This window comes from Glandiceps talaboti, chromosome 3 (assembly GCF_964340395.1).
Source record: "Glandiceps talaboti chromosome 3, keGlaTala1.1, whole genome shotgun sequence".
Lineage (NCBI taxonomy): Eukaryota > Metazoa > Hemichordata > Enteropneusta > Spengelidae > Glandiceps > Glandiceps talaboti.
This window is the reverse complement of record NC_135551.1, coordinates 22,853,601-22,879,938: the sequence shown is the minus strand read 5'-3', so window position 1 is coordinate 22,879,938 and position 26,338 is coordinate 22,853,601.

Here is a 26,338-nt window from a genome sequence, read left to right as displayed (position 1 = left end):
ACAAACACACAAACACACACACACACACACAAACAACACTTCAAACAGACATGTGCACCAGGCAACCACTGATCTTTAATGAAACCATGACTGTCTGACTGCAAACAATGTTTAAACAAACATATTCTTGTTTTTTTAACGAACAATGTGCACAGCCTGTCAATAGAAATTAATTGAAAGAATGTACATGTTACATTCATAACATTCCTAAGAAAACATGATGATTCACAATTTGTAACATATGTTACTTCTTAGCCTGTTTACGGTATATTCCGTTCAATTTCTCATACCATAAGCTTGTAACTAGAATTACAAAAATCTGTCAATATCTCAAAATCTCAACGCATAATTGCCCAACCAGCTTGTCGTCTTTACGGAATATACAAAAATATGCAGTTGAAACACATGCAAATGAATTGTATGCAGATTAACACATCTCAAATGTATATCTTAATATACATACACTATATTTGCATATGTCATCTGCATGCATTTGAATACTCTATGTTTACGACAAGCTGATTGGGCAATTATGTGTAGAAATTTTCAAACCGTATTATGTTTTTTTTTTACAATTCTAGTTACAACCTTATTGTATTTGAAATGTTCTAGAACGACGGTTTTTCAACATTAGTTTTTCCTCAAACCAAAAAGAAGTCACTTCTATATATTACAATATACAGCATATCGTATAATGCTAGGACAAGGACGGTTTATTAGGTATGTACGACACGTAGAAATCCAAAGTAGGCGACCGGTGAAAGAAAGACATCCATAAAACAAATATGAGGTCACAAAGGTGAATCTCAGGTGACAAGGCATGTCCTTTTAACAATGGTTTCCAGTGTCAGTGTAACGCGTAACGTAAAATGTTCCCAGTCTGTTTATGCCATCTCGTGTTGCATACATGAAATTAAAGGATAAAACCTGCCTCTAAAAGACTGACTGGTTGGTTATGGAAATACCCTTATTTCTTACGTTAGTGTAACAAGTCTTGCTAGAACAATCTTGGAGTGTGTGTTTTTCATACGAGACTTGTAGCACGATCATGGATCCTAATTAAATTCCAGGCTAAGTCATGGGTTACTTCACGGAGCCTAGCCGTATTTAGGCTAGGATGTCAATCATAATTTCTTGGATTCATGCTATCTTTATCAGTGGAGCCATTATGATTACTTAGGTGTTATTCCATAATATTTTCTTTCGTTCAGCTAAAGTAAATACGAGTGACCTAAGGGGGCTTTACTGCTAGGCGTCGTTAGACTAGGAGTGGAAAAACCTTACTGTTAAAATAGGTCACTTGTATTTTCCGGCTGAATGAAGAAAAATATTGGAGAATAACAAAATTATTCCAACGCCAGTTAATCAACGACAAATCGGGGAGAGTAATAATGCCAATTTTGAACGTTTGATGTATTTGTAACACAGTAGAACCAGTGACATGGACACGCGTTATGTAGTGAAATAGATGCGCGTTGTCGACCAGACATAGAATGACCAGATTGTGCATATGGTAGAAATAGCCTTATTCGTTTCAACTTTTCGACAGCTCTGCCAAACAACTGTTTTCTCACTATAAATTTTTAATCCTTATCTGAACTGGGCCTTTCAGTTAAATAACGGATGTCATTTCAGTGCTGACTATAAACACCCCCCGCCACACACACACACTTACACACCCACCATAACAAGTTCTTGCCACCCCTGATTGTAACTATTGTCAAGGTGAAAATGGTCACTACATCAATGTCTGTCTATTGGATTCATCGACCGTGACATTGCATTCATAAAATACTAATTGTGACTCTCGGTACAGTGGCACAATTACTTGTGACTGTCAAATATTATGTAATATCAAGAAAAAAGGAAAACACAGTGTCACATCAAGGCGGTGAAAACTGATGATGTTAACCTTATAGAAAATGGTATTAACTCATTCACTACATTGACTTTTCAAACAAACACTTACCAGGTATCGACATTTACCAAATGGTGACATTCATTCCCACGAGATGATCATCCTAGCACCAGAAAAAGATGTGTTGTTTTTCGTCTTTCAGTCACACTATATATCAAAGTAGTCGTCATCAAAAGTTGTCTCAGTTATCCGCTAATGTCATTAACCTGTATTGTTTGGTTCTGACGTCTTCTGTTTTGTGTTGGCATAGATTGTCTCCCAGCGTAACGCCCAATTTTCACACACATCGTAAAGAAAGTATTAAATCACCAGTCGGCTATACATACCTTTAGTTTACCTTTCAATGGTCAAAGCATTTGGTAACTGGTTACATTCATTGCGCGGTATAATGCTTCAGCAAATATTTAGTGATCAAAAGTAACAAGTCTGAACAGTAATAGTAACCTTATTCACCTCAGTATCGTGTCAGATATTATCAATTAGTTATCGTGTTCATAGGGACTAGATTCTTACGTGTATTAGCGCCGTCATGACAAAAAGTCGAAGATACATTGATTCCCTAACGTTACGATTACAGCAAACAGAGCGTTATATATATATATATATATATATATATATATATATATATATATATATATATATATACTTTTGCGCTCTGCCACTGCCGTATAGAGCACTGTCTTAGCAGATTGATACTCACAATTATATATATATATATATATAATTTCATTCTACAGCACCTGTATTTCTCTCCCCTCCACTGTCTGTCTCTCTTCCCCCTATCACTCATCCCCTGTCTGTCTGTCTGTCTGTCTGTCTGTCTGTCTGTCTGTCTGTCTGTCTGTCTGTCTGTCTCTCTCTGTCTCTCTCTCTCTCTCTCTCTCTCTCTCTCTCTCTCTCTCTCTCTCTCATTTGCGTTATGTTCATTCAGCAATCTATCCATATCATTGCAACTCACACGAGGCCTAGGAAATGAATATGGATGACAGCTACCTACAGTATCTGATCATTAATAACAAAAATGTCAGTTAACTGTACATAACATAATGAACAACGTTTCGAGATATGCATAAACGCATATCACACTTTATTACATATTTAATTTTTTTTTAAAACTTGGGCTAATGGATACGTCTTGAGCCTTTCCGTAATATAACGTCTGGTTGGTATTTTTATGAACACTTTAGTAATTTACTCACGTTTGTCGCTTGTTCGAGAGGCAGTAGTGCATCGTCATGACATTTTCGAAACTTTGACACGTGACTCTCTGTGGTCAAATCTGGTTTTCACGTAGCGCGTGACGTCATGTAATACACAATAACGGGGTTTGTGGACTTTTAAGAATGACATTTCGGTCATAAATTTATTTTGTTATTTGGTGCATGTTTGAATATCTGTATTTTGAATAATTCAAAGATTTGTCATCAAGAGATTCATATCTCGACTTTTTGATTTAGGGACGAATGTCACTAGTCTATGTAATGTTATAAACGACTTATCATTAATTCTCATCAAGATAGGTATGCTTTAATAGTTTGGAAATGAAAGCTACTCTATGCATAATCAATTACTACTTGGTGAGCGATTGTCGTCACGCGATGATATCATCACTACACTGTTGATTGCGTGACTTGCAAACATCTATGTGTCACTAGCACACAAACAACATCTACTACCTTTTGAAAACATTAGGGTATCGAAACATTGCGGGGACAGACTTCCAATGAACATTGCAAAGTGTACATTTCATCAAGGTTCAAAATACCACAACACGGGATTTTGTCAATCTTCAATCGATTCATACACTTCTGTACTACCAATAACTTCCAAAACACAATGTCTGTTGATTGCATTCCATGTTTACTGAAATCTGGCCAGTTTTTGTTTTGACTTCCGTTGGGGCACACGTGCTACGTCCGATCTTAGACCACTAATACAGAAAAGAGAGATGCAACTCAGCGATCTCCATTGTACTTAGGATTGCCTCTGTTTGAAGTTTGAAGTTGGAATTAGCACTGGAATATATTAAACCACAGACAAGATTTGTCTGTGATTAAACACCGGCAACATCAGTGTGATGCCCTGATGATGTTGATAACAGCTGTCGCGAGATGTGACGTCATATATGGTCAAGTTCAGTGGTCCGTGTTCCGATGGAAACAGACACGTGATACTACATCATATTCATTAGTTAAATATTGAAATATACAAAATATAATGTTCACTGTGCGACGGCCATCACAGAGTGTCTGCTACAACAATGAAATCGGACACTCTTCTCCAAAAAGTTGCAAATTTGTTTGATTACATTCTAATGATGATCAGTGTGATTCAAAATATATATGTGCCACTCATCTCCAAACCCAAGGTGACTCTTTAGCATGCACTCCACCACTTTATTATCATACAGTATCAACTTTTATTTTTATGATGTCATCGAATGTAATGCTATGACGCAAAACACTTTGAAGTACACAACTACATAAGACAGAAACTTTTAAACAGCCAAATGGTGTTTCCGAAAAAAATAGTTTTTTCTTTACGTCAAATATATACATCTATTATAATGTCATGTCACACATATTTTCATATGTTATAGCACAATACCATCCGTGCATTCGGATATGTAAACATAGGATATGTGTCAATGTCATCCATGTATATGTGTACCTTGGTAAAGTAGGTTACCATCCACGTATTGGGATACGTAGACCCAAGTAATGCGACAATACCATCCATGTATTGGTATAAGTGTACCTAGGTAATGTTACAATAACATCCATGTTTTGGGATACATGTACCTAGGTAATGTTACAATACCATCTATGTATTGGGATTATGTTTATCTAGAAAATGTACCAATACCATCCATGTTATACGTGTACCGAGGTAGTCACAATACCATCCATGTATTGGTTAATGTTTACCAAGGTAATGTCACAATGTCATCTGTGTATTGGGGTAAGTGTACCTAGTTGATGCCACAGTGTAATCCACGTCTTGCGATAACTGTACCTAGCAATGTCACAATACCATCACTGTATGTGTATACGTGTACCTAGGTAATGTCACAATACCATCCATGTATTGGGATACGTGTACCTCGGTAATGTCACAATACCATACATGCATTGGTGTGCGAGCACCTATAGGTAATGTCACAATGCCATACCTGTATATGTATACGTGTACCTAGGTAATGTCACAATACCATCCCCGTATGTGTATGTATGTATGTATGTATGTATGTATGTATGTATGTATGTATGTATGTATGTACGTATGTATGTATGTATGTATGTATGTATGTATGTAATGTCACAATGCCATCTCTGTATGTGTATACATGTACCTACTTACTGTCACAATGCCATCCATGTAGTGGGTACGTGTACCTAGGTAATGTCACAATGCCATCCATGTATTGGGACGTGTACCTAGGTAATGTCACAATACCATCCCTGTATTGGATGCGTGTACATAGGTAATGATACACTGCCGTTCATGTATTGCGTACGTGTACCTATGTAATATCAGAATGCCATCCATGTATTGGGAATCGTATTCAAATCTGGTGACTGTGGCATGCCATTCTTTTTATCATTTAAATGATATAGTTTGTTGTTTTAGAGATAATATTTAATGTAGAAATATATATCCAAGTAAACATGTATGTGAAAAGAAAGACAAGGCCGCGAAGTAATCTTTTTTATCCATCATAAAACCAACCAACCACGTGACTTCACACTAGGTAGGTATCATGTTTCTGGATAATTAAGCAAGAAATGTCAATTTTCCTTGAAGCCAATTTTATCATGTGGGAATATATAACGACCTCTGTCTTTGAATTATGTAATTATTTCAACTTTATCGTCAAGAAGTATTGATATTGCGTCTTGACAGAATAACTCTAACCAAATATTAATTCATAACTGAGATAAAACCAATAAATCAAAAACAGATGAACAGTTCATAGTCCAAAACAACACAGTTGATCAGTGTCGTAAACTCACTGTGTTAGAAAGACAATCAAGATACAATGCTCATAACCTCAGGAGATGATTTTTTCAGAAATAAATCAAGGTACACAAAGATAACATGAAATAATGTACTCGAAGGAAACTCAAAATGGTATCGAGTGGAACATCTGATAAATAAACGAGGGGATAGGAAACGCACGTCACACTCCACTTCCACATTCCACTTTTCATTGGGAATTCTTGGTTCTTTATCGTGAGACAAGAATTTCTTGTACGTTAATGATGTAAAGTTTACGACCTTTCTAAGGTCAAGTTTACATTGGTTTGAAATCTATCTGCACATCAATCAAATTGATACTTTTAATGTTACTATAAATTGTAGTCAATTAAGGACAAGCTCGTTGACGTTAACAGGTTTACGGTTCAAACCTATGAATAATTATACATATTTCTCGTTTTCGTTAAAATGTCCTTAATTCGATTCTAGAGGTGAGCAGTCTTTCTATTTGGTTATAGTATTAGTCGAGATGACAAAGACCTTTTGAATAAGAAGTAAACTTTCTTAAGAGCTACGGAGGTTTTATTCAGAGAGAGAGAGAGAGACAGATAGACAAACAGAGACAGACATACAGACAGATCATGTAAGTACCACTCAAGGTGGTAGAGAGACAACGACACAAGGAGAAGGAAAAATGGTATTTTTTTCCTTACAGGTATGAGTGGAACACTCTTGACATAGTACGGAACCAACGCAATGTGCAAAATAAGTCATAAATATGCAAAGGTAACTCTCCTGTTGTCGCTTTACAATGAATGTGCATGGCTTGCAATTAACAATCTATTATGCAAATTACTCATCATTATTACGAGTCTTGTTTCAACACTCTTTATGTTATCACCTGTCGTCAGTACCACAGAATATCCTGCATATTTATCTAATAAATATGACATTTTAGAATCAACTTTTAGCACCAGCCACATCAACTACTAAGCGTCTCATACAATAATGTACCGCTAGTGACGCTTTTCAGTACATCATTACTTCGTTTTATTCCTCACCTTAATATACAATTGGATTTACCAGGTGTGAAACATTGTCACTGTATTCCTTCCTCTAAAACTTCAGGGTCGTATATATTTTTTAAATCAAATATTTATTCGTCATGTCAATACATATTGTAATTTCGCATTGTGTCATGCTCCAATTACATTAATTTATGGTTGTTTCTAGATTAAAGTTCATGTCAATATCCGCACTATTTTCCCAGAAGAGAAACGAAGTGTTTCCATGGCTTTCACATTCCTAATTTGAATATTGCATGCACTAATGTATCAAGAAACCATCTTTTGTTTTGTTTTCAAAGTGGCAAACACCGCATCTGAAAATTGATTTTTTTTAAAAATCTATACGGCATGTTAGGTGCTTGACACTTTTGCTTTTGTTATCATTCGATACTCTCAAGAAAAAAAAAATTCAATAAGGTTATATAAATCATCTTTGGACGAGTAATTTTTTATAGCGGTGTTATTCTATTTTGATCGTCATATCTAGATAACAGTACAGAATTAATTTAAAAGCAGATAAAAGGTATGAGTTTTTTATATCACGAATTCTCGGTTTTCCCCAATTGACAACATTGAAAGCTGATAGCACTTTTGAATGAACACTTCACAAGGGCTTTTACTTTTCCACAACATCTGTTATCAACACGAACACAAAACTATTCACCGAGTCCCAGGGGGGCTTGCTTGTCTACACTATGTCGGTCCATGTTAGTGTTTTCATATCATTCCTGAGATATTTATATGATGAATGGTATTGGAAGCATGTAAAAATATTTTGTATTCTATAGAACTGTAGATAAACACGAAAGGCGATAACTACGCACAAATATTTACAATGCAAAGCACTGGCGAGGCATATCAAAATACAACGAAAAGTGTCTTACCTTTCCCGGTCTCGGATCGGATGCCATCCCAGTATGCTCGTAAACATTTGCAAGCAAAGCTTGCTTCAGAGGTTATAATTTTCCGGTTAATTGCAATTTTCGATTTCAGTATTTTTGCGTAATTACAATAAAATCTAATTTGTTTTCTTAATTAGTATCTCAATTGCGTCAAAGTCGTGCATAATGTCCTCAATTCTACATTACCGTCTCTTTTGAATATGCAAATTCAATTTTTGAATATGCAAATTGAAAATTTCAACTAGATATCACGGCTACGGTCTCATAAATCAATGTTAATTTGATGATGTATTCATCGAGCGTGTCATGTCAAGGAGACTCCTTAAGTTATTACGCTCAAAAGTAGCAAAAAATATAAAGATAAACAAGGAAAAATGTACGACTGAACAAAACAAATCGACTGAATATCGACCAAGTAATGACCATTAAGAAAATGTCTGGCTTGAAATAGCCTCCAGACATACGTCTATCTTTGTGTAATAAGGACTACAATATCAATTATTAGCCATTACGGTAAAAATAGGCATAATTTTGAACACCTTGAATTCTGTCGTTTCAACTCTGACCTATCTATCTACGCTATATTTGAAAGCATTTTTCTACCGATATGTTATTTCAACTCTCTCGCGCGCTCGTCTTTTACATACGGACGTTCTATTTACTTCATCATTTCTGTCTATGGCATCACATACGTGATCATTCATTTATGTCTTGTTTCGTTATTATACATATAACTAATTTATTCCGTCCATTACATACCATTATATTTCTTTAAAAGCTGTAGTTAATAACATACATGCATATATGCAAATACATTTGCAGAAATTTACTTTGAATTCTGAAAATTTTATAAAGTGGGCCATTAAAATAATTATATGAACCGGTTGAGGTGTATAATGCCTTCATTCATCTACTCATGATAGGATATACCAACGAGGGATTGAATAAAAACGAAATTGAGCTGAGACTAAACATTGTGATGGGTATGAATAAACAGTGTACAACAAGATCTCGGCAAACAGTTTACGACAAAAACTGAGTCATTAACACCGTCGGCCAGACATCAAACATTAGTTGCAGTGTATTTATTAAGTGTACAATATTTTGGCTAAGTGATGGGGCCGTCAATTACTGGAATGTACGTAATAGACAGCGAGACCAAATATTATCGTTATTGGATATCATATTTTGGGTGAAAATAAACACAATGTATAAAAACACAAAGTCGGCAGTGTGACCCTAAGTTTGCTTATCGGGCAGTTGTACGCATAGTATTCATTGACATGCTTTTTGTTTAGAGTCACACATTCTCACGTGTCAAAAGATTCCTTGAACTAAAACCACTCGCTACAAAATAACAGGAACTGAGACTTTCCGTGGATCAACAATACAGAACTAATGCACATTCTTAGTTGACATATGAGAAATGACAGGAAATATATTTAATTATGCTAACGGAAGCCGTAACATCGAACAATTTACAAAGGAAATAAGAAATCTGCTTTCGGTACCATGAAAAGCTTAAAAAATGTGACCGATATAGTAATACGGTAGGTAAACTGACATGTTGAATGCAAAGTAAGCAATTAATTTAAATTCTTACGATGTGGAACAAGTACATAAACATGACAATTTACTTTGTATAAAAACTGAATAAAGTAGTGCCACTCCTCTTCGTGTCACCGAGTTAATAACAAATTCCTACATTGTTTTAAGTCAACGAATTTAACAAAATTAGAAATGATGACATTGAACAGTTAAGAAATACATCTAGGGTATATACTTATCTTGGAGATGAGTTCTGGGCTAGGAAAGATCAATTTACATGCATGTATGTATGTATGTATGTATGTATGTATGTATGTATGTATGTATGTATGTATGTATGCATGCATGCATGTATGTATGTATGTATGTATGTATGTATGTATGTATGTATGTATGTATGTATGTATGTATGTATGTATATTGTATGTATGTATGTATGTATGTATGTATGTATGTATGTATGTATGTGTGTGTGTATATATGTGTGTGTGTGTGTGTATGTATGTATGTATGTATGTATGTGCGTATGTATGTATGTATGTATGTATGTATGTATGCATGCATGCATGCGTGCGTGTGTGTGTACGTTTATATATTTAAGAATTCCAGCTGTACACTTTATTTTCGTGAACTATTTAGGATGTTGAAATCAAATGTTGCGTTCAAGCTTTAAATTTTTCAATTGAATTCTTGTTCTTTAACTTATTAAGATTAGTTACAATTATTAATGACGTAGCCTCACAGGTATAACAGTCCAACACTCCTTACATATCGGGTATTCTTCTATCAAATTTTATACACGTACACATGTATTTCATGGCGTAAAATGTTTGACCATTAAACAATACACTTTTATAGTTTTCTGTTATTTACAGGATGATGGTGTTTCCTTTAAAAAACACCCTTTAATTTTATCTTGTCTTCAAGGAATACAGGAAATTGATTAAAAGAGCAATTTTACTAGCACTACCTGATTACATGTACGTTAAAATGTTATTATGACCATGTAACGAATGCAATATTGATGATTGAGTCTAAGTGGCCTTCTTTGGTCGTCATGCTTTTGTTCCTCTCCTTCCCCCCCGCCGACGTCGTCAACATCATCATCGTCATCATCATCATCATCATCATCATCATCATCATCATCATCATCATCATCATTATTATCATCATCATCATCATCATCATCATCATCATCATCATCATCATCATCATCATCATCATCATCATCATCGTCATCAATGTAATATATCAGGTTGACCGAGGTCTGTGTGGCCGTGAAACGATTTTAGCATAAAGAGATGTGCATGAGTTACCACGACAAACAACTATCTTAGTGTGTCACCACCAATGACCACATTATTTAACAAAAAATAGTAGTAGATATCCAAAATATACCGCCAGACACCACAAATTGCTCCATCCGAATCTTTTGAAAAATTTGGGGTTTACGTTTTATCGCAAAAACAAACTATAGAACGAAATAAGAATCTTTGTAAGTCAAAAGTTATGGTTGCAACGCAAAATTGACTTCTTTCGTATAATAACTTGGTACGCGGTTAAACGTGCCATGTTTCTCAATCTATTGTTTTTTATCGCCCCTATAAATAAGTCCATTTAGACTAGAAATACGGGAAGGAGAATTGATATTTTAGTACGGCGAATGTTTATAGCAGGCAGTAAACGTAGATTAACATAGCTATTCGAGAGGCTTTATTGACAAAGAGTCGATAGTTTGACTTCACTATTATAGCTTGTACATCGTTTTAGAGAGTATTAAATTGTCATGACTTCTTCCTCAAAGAGGAAACGAGAGGAATGCTATGTGTTAACCGATGGATGTGTGTATGATGGCTAGATATACAGAAAATGGTTTATGGTTCTGATAAGGGCATTTCTATTTGACAGATTTTCAGGACATCTTCGGTAGAAGTTTCAGTCTGTATCGCCTATAGATACTGCCGGTTATTGCCCCCTTACTATAATAGTGCACATCACAGTACATACAACCTCGTCAGTCATTTAGTTCAGACTACCATAATTTATGTATACTTGAATTTCAACACCTTTGACAGATAAGCCTCTTTAAAGGTTCCCCCTGATTGGTTAAAAAAGCAATGACAAATCACATATATTGTCACATCTATATATTTGAGCTCTATTCTGAGTAATCTGCACCCTCTATTCTTTAATAAACTATACACAGGAAGAAAACTAAGTTACATTTTCTTCGGACCAGTAGGACCACTAGCAAAATTCATAAAAAAGGCCAGTTTATAAACGAAGAGATCTAGAGCTCATGTATATTTAAGGGGATTTGTTTTGCCAGTGTATACATGTAATGATGTAAATGTACTTGTACTTCTTAATATTGTGTGTGCTCTCAAGCTTGTAATACTGTTAGTATGATTTGTATGCAATGGTGACGTTGAAGTCCATTAGGCTGGACAACTCCTTGAGTTGCAAGTCACTAAGTTGCAAGTCACTAAATAAATAAATAAATAAACTAAAACTACTACTATTACACTACTACTACTACTACTACTACTACTACTACTACTACTACTACTACTACTACTACTACTACTACTACTGCTACTGCTGCTGTTGCTACTGCTACTGCTACTGTTAATCGCCAGTTTGTAATATCAATGATTGGGACACAAACGTGTAATTGCGTGTGACCAATTAGTAGTAGGAAACCTATACATATGTTATTTGTTTGCCAGATACGTAATATGTGAATTGTAGATACATTAGGTTGTCGGAGGGGGGGGGGGATTTGTTCGACAAATGGTAATAATGTAATAGTGAAATGAGAATTATTAGACTTTTTGTGTGTTTTTATTCCAAGTTAAAACTTCAGTCTATCTATCTTATCTCCCACCAGACGACGTTGTACATACCTTATTAAACGGAACAAGGAGGTAGTAAGGTCTCTGTTTGTGACCCTTCGGATTGATATATTTGTAGGAAGGATTACTATACACGTACATGTACATCACTAATTCCGGAATTTGAACTCACTCTGATGCTTGTATTATGCTTCCCCTCATAAAGACGATTCAGAAATGCTATTTATGTATGGACATATTCTTTCAACCATCACAGGAACCTGTCAGTATTTGATTACCAAAACTACTTTCATATTATCATTTATTCATTCTTGCAACAAATGCATGCACAGACTTAATATGGTGTAGTGAATACTGAAGTCTAGAATATATGTCTGTCTGTCTGTCTGTCTGTCTGTCTGTCTGTCCGCAATCTCGCTTATTTGTCCAATCACCCATCTATCCACCACCTACTAAATATCAGGTTACCTACCTACCTACCTACCTACCTACTTACCTACCTACCTACCTGCCTGCCTGCCTGCCTTCCTACCTGCCTACCTATGTCTGTTTATATTGCATTGTGCCCCTGTGATGATGTGCGCGCGGACCAGTATCCCTCTTCACACGAAGAGACGTATATGTTTAAAACGGACAGTATTGATGAAAGCAAACATTCAGTTCTATTGTTTTTAGGGGAAGGGGGGGGGGGGTGATTGCAGCCAATATTCCTGTTTTCTAAACATAAAAATATGTAATTCTATATATTACACGTACTTAAATTCGTACTTACTGTACGTCGACGGAAATTGGAATAGACATACAGGTATGCTTTACATACAGATATAGACCACGCCAAGTCGTATATTATCAATGCATGACGCCGTCATGTAATAAGTATTCTAACATTTTATTGAAAGACAGTGTATCAATTTCTCTCCCACGTTATTACTATAAAAACATACGCAAACAAAATAAATCGCCTTTGGTAACATTTTAGAGGGGAAATGATATAGAGTTCTGATTCGGACCAGTACACTGGCTGTGTGGTATTATTTTCAAAACTTGTGAGATACTTGTAAAACTTTAAAAGCTTCGATAAAATGCAAAAAACGACTATTTCGACATCGTTATCTCGTCTGCCAATTAAATATCTTTCTGCCTTTATTGTATTTACTAACATGAAATTTAAAGGTGTATTAATACATTAATATTATACTAAGTAGCATGATCGAGTCGAGTAAGCATTTTCACTTGAGGAAACCATACGAATTCAGCCTGTGCCACTTTAAGACACGTGACTAACCGCCATGATGTATTTTGTAACATATGCACACACTACTAGCGCGGTGTACAGGACTCATCGACATACAATATTGACTCTAATTGGAAAACACTCTAACAAAAAGTGGCTGGCTCAATATTCAACGAAGTTTGGTGCACATATTGTTTAGGATTATGGCTAGAACTGTTTAGGTTTTGGCAAACATCCTACAGATATTAATGAGGTATTTGCATAAATATTTAAAGCATATCTTAACAGTGCATGCTTAGATTTCCTGTTATGTTGTAAATATGTTAATGTTAACAGAGCGCATACGTCCTATACAACGTTTAAGCCTACTGATCAATTTGCATAATTAAATAATTTTCGAATTCCATATAATTTGGTACATGCACCAATCTTAACAAAGCACACATGTCCTATAAAATTGCCTATTGGCATAGTATTTCGTTTAAATGTCCGTTTGCGCAATGAATGATTTTCGGTAATCAGGCTATATTTTAGGAAGGTGTAAGCTTCAAATTTCATACAGTTTGGTATATGGATTGATGATAACAAAGTGCAAGTGTTTGCTAAAATTTCCTGATGTAGTTTGTAATTGATTTGTATTCAGTCATTTGCATAATTATTGATATTATTAATTAGGCTATTTCTTTAGAATGGTTATTTCAAATGCCATATAAATGATTACATACATTGATGATAATAATGCACACGTATTTGATATAGGCTGCTGCTGTAGTTTTTAGTTGTAATCTGTGATTTGCATAATTAATGATTTTCATTAATTTTACGCAATATCCAAAGAATTCAAGTTTGCAATTTCACATAATATGGTACATACGCAGATAACAACAAGGTGCGTGCGACCTATAAAGCTTGTTGATGTAACTATCCTAATGATCCATTTACATTATTAATGATTCTTGGTAATGTGGCAGTATCATAAATAAGCAAGTTTCAAATTTCATAAATTTTGGTATAATGATTTTCGCAATCAAGGGGTACAAAGCACGATAGCTATAGCTCTAGCTATTTGCATTCCAACAATTATTACGTGTAGGAACAAAAATGTATATGCTTTTGCCCTTCTGTTTCCACCCGGACGTGTTTGAGTATTTATTTCGAAAACATGTATGTGTATCATTTTTGTTGAAAGCGTTGTCAATATCCTTTACTTGTTAAATGTATTACCCACGCACATTTCAAAATGAACATTCAGCTACCAGGCATATTTCATGGAACAAGTCGTAAAACCACTGGCAGACTTAAATTATCACAATATCCTGAACAGAAATTGATTCTATTTCCATCATTTTATTAATGCTTGCAGGGCAAACACAACTCATTTCAACTGTATGGATGTTGCAATACGGGATTACTGACGATCAATTTATAGACACCCCCCTTCAAAAGATATTTTAGTTCGGATGTAGCTCACAACATATATTTCACGACGCTGTTCATATTGGTGAATAATTGCAAAGCGGTATAGCTAAACAGAAAAACAGACATTTTTTTCCATTATAACACTTGATTGTCTAAAAGCATGACCAATGGAGGATAAAATCAACATCCTTACTGATTTTTCTAAATTGTATTGTCTACAATCAAACACTTTGCCCATATTCTAAAATCTCTTGAGATAGATACACTTACATTAATGCTTAGTCTGATACTTTAGGGCTTTTGCTTATAATCTTTGTATACACGGCTTATATAGTGGGAAACGGTGAACGAACACTCGTTCGTCATCAAATTCTCGTATGCTATAATACTCTAAGTGAGTTTTCACACGGGACATGCACGAATTACTCAGTTGTTTCCACTCAAATATGTTGTATTCCATTCATGTATATTTTACCTTTGCTATCAGATGAAAATCACGCAGTATAAAGATTTCACATACAACCTTGTGACCCCACAATAGTCGCACTAAAACTGCACTCTGTCTAGGTTAGTCCTTCCTGTCCACGCAAGTGACGATGTCGTCCACCGTGACGTCACGCATGGAACATCATGTTACATTGCAAAGGTAAATAAAAGACTATTTAGTATGTTTGTCATGTAGATAAGAACGAATTATCTTTTCATATGTTAATTTTCCTTGTAGTCTATTCTACTATTAGTCTCGAATGTTCACCCACACTTACTTGATAATCATGACTGTGTTGTTTTAAAAAAATGAATGTACAAATTGAAAAAAAAAAGACAAATTGTCGAACATGTTTTGAAAACAAATATAACTCCTTTTTCTGCCTGGCGAGGTTTTCGCACACAATTCGTAATCTTTGGTAAATGGCATTTTATCATTATAGTAAAAGGTTATGATATGATGTATCGTGTCATACAACTTCATTCTTTAATTGTGGAGGGGAAAAAATCAAAATTTTGAACAAATGTTCTATGTAAGCGACAAACACATTGTAAAGACCCCAAATTAATTTGTAACAGTATTTCCGTTATTGTTTTGAACGGGGAACAGTTTTTACAACTCGAAATTAGCATTTCCTTCAAAATGGTTACACATTTTCAACACACAAATAGAAATAGTTTGTATCTATCATACAAGGGGAAACATGCTAAAAAGTTAGTAAAAACATTGAAATGTTTTACATAGAAGGGATCATCGTCGAGTCTCAGTGTTATTTATTTATACAATAGCCTCTGGTTTAGGCTTGGTAAATGATGCGAATCGTGACCCTCGTGTGTGACCTGAAATAGATTCGACCACACAATGGAGAATATATAATATATTTGGATGCAAACAGGCACTTCGTCCAGGAATAATGATTTGACTGCAATCTCCTCTGAGTTACAATAATTAACAATATCTCTAACATCAAAATGACATTCTATTTTAATAGTTTAGTTTGTCTGAGTGTCAGCTCTGAGTGTATCCCAGCGTCTGCATAGTTAATACCACTCCTAAACGTTAGATGCTAAAATCGCCAAATTTTACTACTATTTGCAAGAAAAGTGTTTACGAATGTTATTGTACTTTGTCTCGAAATAGTCTTCGGTAATGAAGAAATTTATGTTAACATGTAACAGCCAGTACTGAAATGAAGATGAACATACATACGTGATGGCGGAATAGTGAGACGTTCGCTTTGAAGATATTTAACAAGACTTCCCTTGATCTATCAAAGTGAGGGTGACGCAACATACATTTTAACATATATGAACTAATAGATTTTCAACGGGGAGGGATTTGCAAACGGAAGTATTCAACAGAGCGGGGAATGTTTTCAGAAGTAACTACAAACAATGATAGTGAAGTGTCCTCCGGAAGACTACCTTTATCGATGTTTAGTTTACTGTGCTACTGAATCACGTTTTCGAGTTTTCTTTGGTAATGTATATTTGTATTCTATCGGGACGTGAATTCTCCTAGCTGTCATTAAGTAAAGGCCTTTTCATGGACTTTTGATGACTATCGGCTCACACGTACCTTTATGCAGTTACAACGGCTATCAGCCTAGCGGATTGAATTCATAAAACGATGGTAAATTGCTTGTAGTTTAGTTCTATATCTACACGGTACATTAAATTAATTTGTTTTTCTCTGTCGAACTTGATTTCTAATTTAGCATTCACAACTGTGTGTTTAGACACTTGATGTATGTCTAATTTACATAGCTTCTGTTCTCGTGTACGACCTTGTGCTCATTGTTTAAAGAGTTATGGTTTGAATAACAGAATTTAGAAGATGGACAATCATACTCACCAGAACTTTTGATATGAACAGACCCAAGTAACACACATTCCGGGAGTACGAAAGAGGACGTTGTTGGTGCTAAACCAGAGTGGCCGAGGAGAGCGATGCACTCAGTCTGTCACCGATACACAGAACTAGAAGACTAATTAGTATTCAAACAATGGTTTCGACACACTTTGATGACCCGAAGCTTTCACGACATTGGTCGATTACTTCGTATAGAATTTTGACACGCGCAACAACCGCGATATCAATTAGTCAGTATTTGCCTGATCTCTGGTTGTCGTGAAAAATTGTTTTGAATCTAGACGATTGGTATGAGTTAAAATCAGATGTGATCTCGTCGCAGCACAGGTTGTTCCTATGCAAATCATGGCAATTTTTTTCCACAAGTAGGCGGTAGTCTATATTTTCCCACACTGCAGCGTTCATGTAGACAAACTTATTGATTTTGAATAAGCCTGCACAATGTTTGTGAATCATTTAATAGCTGCATTGGAGGTATGGAATACCTGTGTGTTTTAGAAAGCACAGAGTTAAACTGATGACAGCAGAAAATGCTAACTTAATACTCTGCTATTTATGAATAATAAACATTTGCCTTTTACTCCAAATTTATCGCTTATGTCCTTTGCTCAAACCAGTCACACAACCTGTTACCCAGTTATTCGAAAGATCGTCCTTCGTTCCTAGGGATGTCCGTGATTTCTAGTTGTCCCTAATAGTCATTCTACCCCCGTTTTTCTATGAAATATATGGTTATAGACATTTGGGGCATACATGAAATTTGAAAATGATTTCATAGACATGTCGGCTCCTTTCGACCTCGTGATCGTGTGCGTTCACATTTGTATATGTGACAGTATACCATGACCCAAGTATGTGAACTTTGCGTGCGGACCCTTTAATGGTCCTACTTTATTCCCCAAGCTCCTAACTCAGTTACAGAAACTGAATTTGTACCTGCCGTAAAATGCAGCATTCTCCGCAAACAAAACCGTGACGAACAAGTGAAGGGTAAAATCGAAGTCTGATTTCAGTCTTGTGGAATTACCAGGGACCTATGGTTGGCGAGGGATGTCCTGCCAAACACAAACAGTCATTCATAATTATCGTTCGATGTTGTTTCATGTCACAGCCAATCTGTGAGTAAGCTGCAGAGAACTTCCAACACCCTACGACAGCTGAACACACTATGTACACACTTGGAGATTAATCAATCTCGGTGAGATCGTTATAGCAATGAAATATCGAGCCACAACAAAATTCCAGGAGGAATTTAATATTTACAATTGTTGAGCTTGATAATGATGTGTGGATCTTTATGTACATCAATCACATTTTCATTGATTAATTGATATAACGACAAACATTCTAAGATTATCGATGAAACAAAATCAAAACTACCACACAGCGAGTCTGAAGAAATACTTCCAATCATACCTCAAATTTAATGAGAAAAAATGCCCTTACATTAAACATAATTGTTGATGGATGAAATACACAAGTTGTGAAACGATAAGAAAACCTTTGACGGAATTTCAGTCAGTGTTATTAGCTTTTGATTAAGATTCTGATTTGAATCCGGATTGCCATTCCTGATGTCAATTACTAGGTTAGGACAGACATCAAGACTTGTCTTGATAGCAAGTTGATTGGAATGTTTTTGGAGGCAACACCAATTACATTCTTAGTTTATTTAAACGACATAACGCCACAGTTTTGTTGTTAGAATGATTTGACGAACTAACCCTCTTCCCTATATATTTTTAATTTCGCCATCTTTCAAAAATGACCATTTTGGATATGCTTAACTACTTTGCACAGAAACACACACAATCCAATTAACTGCCCAGGTGCTCATCAACAAATGGTTGATATTTGATAATTAATGCCCTTTTGGCCGAAACTATGTAGGCTGTTCGGTCAACAGCGTTGTTGATTAATCTTTGTAATTTAGAGTGCACCTCGGAAATAAACTGTTTAAACATCTTATATTGAAGAGAACTCAAACCCATTCCCAGTGCAAATCAAGGGAAAATGGGGGGGGGGGGGTTCACAAATTGTTTAAATATAGGTCAAAATGATATAAAACCCATTTACCTAAGCCATTATAGAATCCAATATGGCCACCGAGTACTGTGCTTACTCTATGGGGAAAATACAAGAAAGTTGATTCCCTTGAAAAGAAATAGTGCAAACAAAATTTTATAATTTTATTTCTTTTATAACTTCAAACAAGCTTTCAAACTGCAAAATTTGAAGAGCTTTCAGAACATTGAAAATTGATTCCGGGGTGTGTACGATGTTCTACCTTAATGTGGCAAAACAAGCTGATTTTTGGCGAACGTAAATGTACAAAAGGACACAGACATAATAGACACACACTAATCTTTAGAGTGGTAAATTCGACGACACCATGCTAGGTATGGTTGAAAATACAGCGATTCTTGAATACTGAAAACATAGTTTTTTTCAAAAGCTCTTGGTACTAAAAAAAAGTGTATCATCATATCATCTTTATGAATGAAACAAATAAACTATCGAAACCAATAAAATTACAGACTGTATGCCTTTAACCCATAAAACTTCAGACTTTATGAATTTAGATTACGTCATTATCCATGTGCACGATACAATTCGGTCGCAAATCGTGAGAATTAGAACGTCACGTATTCTACAGATGGAACCGTATTTACAGGAATGGGAAGAGAGAGAGAAAGAGATGCTAGATATCCTGGAGTTGTATTACAGCATATAGAAACACACTTAACCATGAGCAAATAACACAGCTGTCGAGTAAATCATACTGTCCATGAAATGATACTGGCTGTAGGGACGAAAAAGAAATAAACAGAACACTGGGTTAGATGACGTCTCCCAAGAGGATTCCGCACAATTCAGTTTGACTGCGCCTGTCAAGAATCAAATTTTGTATGAGAAGAGAAAACTGTTTATCTACATTATACACAAATGAAATACTTCACAGTGATATGATAAAACGATTACAGCCCATTTCATGTTAGTGTTAGCTGACTGTTTGATACAAACATTCAGAAACTGCACATTCTACACTTTAAGATGGCAAGATCTCAATTTTTGTATATATTTTGTCTAAACGACATACAACATTTATAAAACGCGATGCAATTAGACGTGGACATGAGGGCGCCAATGTTTTGATTTGTTCATTTTATGTCTGCATGGTGTCACGTTAGTTAATTTAATTTAGACAAAATGTCGCAAGAAACTGTATTCATTCAATCTTACTATGTTGAAGTGTAGCATGTACAGCTCATTATTGGTGTCTGCATGATTTCCAAACACAACCAGTGAACACTAAAATGAAATGGACGGTGCTTCTTATCATACGTTGCCAATGTTTTCTTTTTTGTGGGGGATGGGGTTGGTGGCTGTTTTACTGCTTTATTTATCTCTTTATTTATTTTCCATTTTCGATTTCTGCACAAGTAAAGGACGTATTGCAAGGGTTGAGAAAATGACATAAATAAATACATAACCATGTATGTAGGGTATCCTTAATTTCTTCAAGTCTAGTTTGAGCTCAAATGACGCCACAGGTACATCTTGCTACCAGGCTTGACACCACATTTCTCAAAATACGATATTAAAGCGGTAAGTGGTTCAGTTTACAGGTTAGTAAACGCATTACTGTCTCAAATCTGAGTTGATGAAAAAAAACCATCAGACCTACTACACTGTGTAACAGACCTTGAACATTTATACACACTTACATTCTTCTCTAGGTCCCTATTATATGCAACCCTTTCGACCGTTATTAAAGTAAATTAAAAAGCTCCCTTGAAACTAAAACGCATTTATTCCAATGCTCGCAGTCCAAGTGATATTAATATGATTCGACTCTCTTGAGGCAGATACATCAAATGCAACTGTGTTCTATGCCAAAGACATCTACACTTGTGAAATAAAACGAAGTGAAATAAATTGCTATGACCTGCCGTTCCCATAACTGTTGGTTCATCACCCATTTTACAATGGTTTGTCCCATGTTAAAGTTTGAAATATTGTTATCCTGTTTGCACGCTTTGATGACTTGCCGTCACCTGTGTGATCTAGCGACACCAATCAACCCATTTATTCACCTGTGCGTATACACATGACATATGTATATAAAACAACAGGGAATTTGCTTTTTCATGAAATTTGTTTTGATTATGATTCTGGTGATTATTATGTTATTTGTGCTATTGGCGAAGACGACGGCGACGACGACGACGATGACGATGATGATGATGGTGGTGGTGCTGGTGGTGGTGGTGGTAACGATGACGACGATGATGGTGATGATGATGATAACTGTTCACTTACAACTTAAATATTTTTTTCCGATATTACATGTACATGTACCGTTTTCACCTATGTATTTGTAATTATAGAATCTTTCGAGACAATATCTTCGCACCGTGTACTCTACTAGAGTATGTTCGCCCTGCTACCCTTGTATGTATTTTTAGCCTTTTTAAATTGTAACAGGGTTTAAACAGGAATAAATGTTCCTTTAAAAGATGATGATGATGATGATGATGATGATGGTGGTGGTGGTGGTAGTAGTGGTGGTGGTGGTGGTGGTGGTGATGATGATGATGATGATGATGATGATGATGATGATGATGATGTCGATTATGGTTTACTTTTTTTAAATCTAACACCTTTGAAACTTAAAACATCAAGAGGCAAGAACAGTCACAATGTAAAGAATGGGTGTTGTATTTTCAATAAGTTAGGAATAGTATATTCTTTGCAGATAATCATATAAGTGACAGGAGTTTAGAATTCCCCCAAGCGAAATTAATTACAAATCTCAGCAATCGAGTGTTTAGACATGAATTAATGAAATGTATCCCCGTTTCAAATTTCGTAGTCAAAGTTTAAATTTCTGGCCGAGACCTATTTTTTAGTAACATTTTAATTTAACCAATTTTCCCTTTTTTGCTGCATCATATTTTGTTAATCCGATCACTCGATCGTAGATAACACATATTCAGTAGTATTTGAACAATAACATTTATCCGCTATTCATTCATTCAAACAAAAAATTAAATAAATATTCAGAGTTGCTATTCACGAAATAGGAGTTGAATAACTTATACAAAATAGTTTCACTGGTTTGTTCAAATCTTTTATCGCTTTGCAACACATGCGTTGAAAAAACAGCAGATGTGTCATTCATGCTTTTTCTTCAATTAATTGCAGCCGATGGTTGTTTATTTGTCGAAGCCAAACGGCATATACACGGCATACGGTTGTTTGATTAGATTTTAAGCGATTGGAACAACCTGGCACGTGGCAAAATGTACGATACTGCACTTGTATAATCATACAACGTTTTCAGAACGTGCAGACATTGTGCCTCATAGTAAATGTCCACATGAGTACCGACATAGATTTAGCATTTTTATGTTGTCCTGATCGCGGGCTTTTATTTTAAATGCAGGGTGTTATTATGATTTTCGTCTCTTGCCCTACCCATCTCCTCTCCTCTCCTCTCCTCCCTTCTTCTCCCGTATCTTATTTACCCACCCTGCGAACTGACAAACCACTATGCATGTACAGATTCTTGGAATCATCGTGTTCCTGTTGGTATTGATGGTGGTATTGGTGCACGTGGTTGTGGCTGTGGTCGTGGTGACGATGTCTATTTCAATGAAGATGAAGACGACGACGACGACGACGACGACGATGATGATGATGATGATGGTGATGATGATGATGATGATGATGATGACCATGATGATGATGACAACATTCTTTAGCAATCCAGATATAAACGAAGTTGTATACAAATTTCCTTTATAATACCATTGCAATGGTCTATTAAAATCATTACAATATACAGTTATGTAGGTCACCAGACGTTTCCTGAACGTCAAATACTTTCCTATCAATATGATTCCTACTATGTTTTGTAACGGTATATTTTAATAATAGAAAACAAATCTTTGAGAAATATAAATCAAAATGGACATATCGCCTACATTAACAGAATATCTCTAAATATCGAGGCCCATTTCTTGTAACACAAAGGTGGGAGACGCCATGACATATAAACATTTGAATAAAGAGGAAATGGACGTTGTAAGTGAGCCATCCTTTGTAATATACCTATGATTGATTTCATTTAGTCGTTTTTCTTAATGACATGGAATAGATTACAATAGAATTATGCTTCTAAATGTTTTATGAACATTTATTGTAAGGAGGATAATATTAAAATATTCAATTAGTTGATTTAGTAACTATTATTTCATACCGTGTTTGACATTATCTAGAATATTATATATATTATATTATATTTCAGATTAATACTGCAAAATACTTAAATAAATGATTTTTAGGCCAAAGAAAGGAAATTATTCTCGTCAGCGCGCGCATCACTTAAATATCGCGTCTGTCTTTTTTTTCGTGTTTTTCCATCCCATGCAGTCTGCAGATGGGGTGAAACACAAAAAATAACCCTCCCTACTTCAGAGAAGACAACTCCAGAGCCAATCATGAATAAGCACACACATGTACACTTGCTGTAAAGTACTAAATAAAAATAAGTTTCTGCCATTGAGTGACAGCTTTGTTGAGAATTCAAAAAAAAAATAGAATCGCGTCATCGCACCACTTTAGACAAAATGTTCTGACCCTGTGTCTCTGTGTCATGAAATGTCTGCCTTCCCTAAGTTCCCATCTGTGAATAATATAATCCACACGCAGTGTACAATCATAATGTGATACATGTTTATGTACGTTTGTCTGTCCAAATTATGACAGGGACGCCTGGTGTCTTTCATGTTTATCAACTCACCCTCTGCAAGAGACAGACTAATGCTGAAGCAACAATTGTATCGCAATGTATATAAATCTCCTTTTCAAGAGGCAGACATGTGCAACACAGCAGAAGGATATTGTACTACTTGAAATAGATTCAAATAGGGTCTCTAGAAGGTTCAAGCCTTTAACATTGGAGTTGACTGACTGACTGCTTCACTTTGCTGAATGCAGTACGTGGAAAGATTATGAAATACCGTTGGTAAATTAATTTATAGTGAGATGTGACAACTACTGTATAACAAACAGATATTCAACTGGGAAAATTGTATATATTCTTGTTACTACCAAAAGTAAGTAACTACAGAGTTTCATTTTGGCAGCATGATATTTTTTTTGGATCTCACACAACGTTATTTTCTAACAAATTATACAAACAACATGCTGACACTGATAAATGTTATCTCAATGTGAACACAAATCAATATCACTGTCAGACAGATGAGACACGGAAGATTCAAACACACAACGTACTGTTTATTTGTGTTCACAGTGAGATAAAATGTAACATTTATATGTGCGTGCACGCTATCAGTGTCTGTATTTAGCTTCGTGTAAAAACAACGTTGTGTGCAATATAAAATTTAAAAAAACCATGCCGATTAACTGGAACTGTACAATTATTAAATTTTGATAGTAATAATGTATATTATTTCATACGTGAACTTTAACATTATATGGTATTTGTATCATCCATTAAATTTGTTTGTGAAATCTGAGACCAAAATCGCATAAATTTATAACCTTTGACGTGATGAGTGGATATCAATAGATATACCTGATCTGCGTCAAAACAATGAAGCAAAGGTTACAGGTTTCATTTCCGTAGTAACGAAAAACTAATGTTAAACATATCTTATTATTAGTTTAATTTGGTTGAAATCAACACCAGTAATCCTGCAATGATTATAATTAATAATTAACCTTTATATTTTTAATGAGGAGTGGTTCATTTATTGATTGACAATGAGTTTGCGTGATGTCATTAGCATTTTTAATTAAATATTCGTATACATATATTCAAATTACGAAAATATGATGTTGTTATTCTTATCAATACAAGCTTACTACTATATATTGTGATGTACATGACAAAGTTATTGTTGGTTTTATACTGACCACGTCTGTTAGAAGTTAATATTACCTGCACTGACTATGTGGTCCTTAGGGCATTCTTCTGTAATTAATATATTAATAAATTATCAATTTTAATCATAATAAAAAAGTTATGAGAATTTGTTGGCTGTTCAAATTTCACTCACGCATGGAACGATTTTTTATTTAATGTAATATAGCTTTGATACCATATATATATATATATATATATATATATATATATATATATATATATATATATATATATATATATATATATATATATATATATATATATATATACACACACACAAACAATACACAAGTTGTGTATTTTGTGTAAATACAACTCTACTTCTCAGTATTGAGCGCTTTTCCTTCAGTTTATGACTTACCTCTTACACTGAATTAGTATATATATATATGGACACTGCAAAACATTTGGCTTGCATTGCTTACTAGCTTGCACAGATAGTGTTTTTTTCTCGGCAATAACATACACAAGTATTGCATATCAGAATATAGTTATATGATATCAAGATGTCTGTTTTCAAGCTGACCTCTATATTTTCACAAGCTGGTGGAAATCACTGTAATTTTAGGTATTGAACATTTAGACTTATACGCAAATGTTTAGCTAAGGGGAAAATGAGAAAGATAGAAAGGAGTATCGTCATAAACTTCTGTAGCAATGATAATTTCTACCCAATGATAATTTCGCCATAGCACAATTTTTGGAATAGCTCAAATTTCATAGATAGTAGTACGCCCACGTTACCATCAACTTGACAACGTTCTTGTTTATAACCCCTGTTCATGACACGATTGATACCCTATATGTATATGGTCGCGTGAATCGGAGGAAAATATAGCAGTCAGGCAAATTACAAGTATAATTTAAAGTAGTTTTTCACCTATTTATTTTAGAGGTTTTATAATATAATTCAGTGTTGCAACACAAAAATAATAACATTTTTTAGTACCTGCCGGAGATTCATCCTATTTCTTTTCATCCAATGCAATAACTTCGATTCTAATTTATATAATTGAAAATAGTAAAATGCAATGACAAATGTCATGGTTGTTATTGATTCTCCAAGGATAGTCGTGAAAACCCATTCCTAAACTGCAA